The 3,369-nt window shown below is 33.0% G+C and overlaps 1 long non-coding RNA gene across 1 annotated transcript; it reads right to left on the reverse strand.

The window, feature by feature from the left end:
* Positions 1 to 1,493: 1,493 nt before the first annotated feature.
* Positions 1,494 to 2,575, reverse strand: LOC122292485. Its single transcript, XR_006236931.1, has 2 exons — positions 2,284 to 2,575; positions 1,494 to 2,114 (listed from the first exon to the last, which is right to left on the reverse strand). It is a non-coding gene; the product is annotated as an uncharacterized LOC122292485 (long non-coding RNA).
* Between the last annotated feature and the right edge of the window lie 794 nt (positions 2,576 to 3,369).

The raw sequence follows: 3,369 nt of genomic DNA on the forward strand, positions 1-3,369 counted from the left end.
TGCTGTACTCAAATATTTAATAACCCATCAAGGAGTAGGTTGGGACAAATAAGCCAATTGAGAGAAAATGCAGCGCATGCAGAGCAAAAGCTAGCAAAGTGACAGCTAGCTAGGGTTGGTCACTATAAGAGAAGTAGGTTTTTGTGATCAAGATTGACCAAAATGACTATTTCTTATAAAAATTCGTAAGAAATAATTATTTTAGTCATTAAATTTTAGTCACAAAAACTCACTTATTTTGTAGTGGGTCCAATTAAAGATAGAGTTTTGTTACATACAAGTATAGTCACACACTAATCTGTGTACTAATAATGATTTATTCATACTTAAAATTTAAATTAACACTATTTTTAATAAAATTTACTTTTTGATCAATCACATTATATTGATGTACAGATTAATACACAATTATACTTATAATTATATTTTTCCTTAAAGATATACGCCACAATAGACAAAGATTAATGCAGCTACGTACGTACGTACAGCTAGCTGCATCATCTGTCTCTTTGCTCAAAGTAAGCTAATTAGTAGCCTTCAGACCATATTTAGGTTGGTCCAATTTCGAAAGATAAGCCAATATTAGATCATATTATCCCAAGGAAGCGTGCATCAATGCATACTTGCAGCATCGAGCCCCGTGACCGATCGATGTCTAAACTCCAATTCTTCTTTTACTTAATTTGTTGTTTTCTGCAGTTCGAAGGTGCTTAAATGTGTAGCTGATCAAGCATTAATGCTCATCTCTAAAGTTTATAATTGTTCAAGTTTTTTATGTGTTTAAAAATGTTAAGTTCGGCACATGACGCATGCTGATCATGCAGTATGTATAAATATATATATATATTTATTTATATGAATTATATTCACGTACGGCTAAGTCGTAAAAACAAAGGACAGGTGGCGGCCATCAGAACTAGTTAGCTCAACTACCATAACCGTTGAGTGCATGATATATATAAATATATATATATATATATATATAAAATATTAGGTATGATAATGGCTGCAGCAGTGTAGTTGGGGTTGGCCATTATATATCAACGCATTCCGTGCCGCATTACACTCCTTATATTTAATTTTTACAAGGATTATTTTCTGAACTTATAGTACGTATACCTTCTTTCTTTTATCAACCTAATATATATATATATATATATTTCCATTTGCCCACATATATGCATGACAATGCCCTGTTTAATATAAAACTGACGCCATCTTGATTAATATGGGGGAAAAATATAATAAGATTATATTTGATTATATTTTGACTGTTATATTATAAAGGATTATATGAAAATAAATTTATAAATTGATGTGATTTGATGTGATATGTCATATTATAAAATTATTTTTCTTATAAAATATATCTAAAAGATTTTACGAAACAATATCAATTTATAGGTTTATTTTATATAATCTTTTTATATTTTTAAAGGAATAATTAATAGGAGACAAGACAATTAAACATCTTAAAATAGTTAAAGCCGATCGAAGAAAGAAAATAAAAGCTGCATTGAAAAAAAAATAAGGTCAAGCCAAATTAAGACAGCATCGAGAAAGAAAAAAAAAGAAAGAAAGAAAAGAAAAGAAAAGCGCGCACGCAGTTGGAATTGATGCTGATGAGGAACAGGAAAAGGAAGCCATGCATATGCATGCTCTAGCTAGCTCAGTTTCTTGTATTCCTGGCATTTTCTTCCTTGAGGAAATCCAGCAGGACAGTACTCTTGCATTTGGGGCATTTTGGATCAGCCAGCTCGGATAACATGACGTACATGAGGCATCTGGGACATCCTACGAGCATCATCGATCTGGCTTCCGAGTTGCTTGGGGAGTACTGCAACGTCATAGGCTTATCTTCAGGCTCTGATGAAACGCATGAGCCTTCAACTGATATTTCCGACGAAGAAGAGGTCGAAACATCTATAGACTCAGCAGGCGAGTGTTCCCGCCTTGGCGGCGACAAGTTCAGCCTCAATTCCAGCGTTCGACCGTTGGCTCTTTTGCTCATGTTGTCGTACTATATATATCTATCTGTCCGGATCGAGCAACCTTTTAATTTGTGGGTTTTGATTGTTTGTAAAATATCGACTTTTCCAGCATGCAGTATTGATCTACAGCCATGAAACATGAGTAATTTATGATATATGATTCTAAGAAAAGAGCGATCAGTCTCCGAGAAATTAATGAAAGTACTAGAACTGCAAGCCGTAACCTTCAACATGATTGAAACAAAAAAAATAAAATGAAAAGACTACAAATTGCCTTGTAAATGCAAGGTACCCTGCAAAAGTAGCGTAGGATGATGAATTAACAGCAGAGCTGAAGCGATTGGAAGCTAGTGGCCGACAATTGCAAGAAGATCTGTGGCTATATTATTGGATAGCCGAATCAACGAAGGTTTGGCTAGGCGTTGTTGACAACTTCACATGATTGGACCTGTGAAGACGACTTATTATATAGTATATTTGAGAGAGAGAGAGAGAGAGAGAGAGAGAGAGAGAGGAGTCAAGGCCGGGCCGGGTTGGATTGATGAGTTGCATGTGGAGAAGAAATATTATTTAAGAACCAGCGGGAAATCTAAATGTACGTCGTAATGGTTATTGGTAGGAGGATGAGCATGACATAAGACCTTCGTATGCATATTCATGTTGGGAAGGCTTGGCATGTCTAGGCCGCCTAATTTAAATAATGTCGGTAATGTTATATATGGTTGTAGAATTATAAATATAACATAATCATTTTAAAAAAGAGTAGGATCTATAATTAAAAAGTTAGTTTTTTTTCATGTGGGTCTCATATTAATTTATTTTTTTCAAAACGACTGCACGTCTCTTGCACAACCACGACTGCAAATATCATTTCTCAAACAATACAGGTTGAGAGTTGAGCCTAGGGCGAAGAACGGGTCTGGATTTTAAAAATCCAGTCTAAAACCTGATAATATGGTGAATTTGATAATATGGTGAATTCAAGCAGTTATCCTTCCAAATTGGACCCGAAAGGCTAATATGAAACTAGATCTATACTGATCTGGTTATTTAAATGGTTATCTAACTGGATATCTGTAACCTAGTTAGTTTTATTTTTAAAAAAATTATTTTAGCTACAAAATGACGTCACTTTTACTAGTGTAAACAATAATGTAATATGTAGTATACATGTATTGTGTGTGTTATTGTATTATTACTTATTTTGTATAAAAAATAATAATAAACATAAAGACATATAAAAAAAACCTTTTAAATTGTTAAAAATAATTTAAAAAAAAAAAAACCTTTTAAAAAGTACAAAATGTACTGTAATAATTTTTTTAAAAAGTCTTTAAAAACAAAAGCAAAAAATTGTAATAAACCTAGATATCCGATT

This window comes from Carya illinoinensis, chromosome 13 (genome assembly GCF_018687715.1).
Source record: "Carya illinoinensis cultivar Pawnee chromosome 13, C.illinoinensisPawnee_v1, whole genome shotgun sequence".
Classification (NCBI taxonomy): domain Eukaryota; kingdom Viridiplantae; phylum Streptophyta; class Magnoliopsida; order Fagales; family Juglandaceae; genus Carya; species Carya illinoinensis.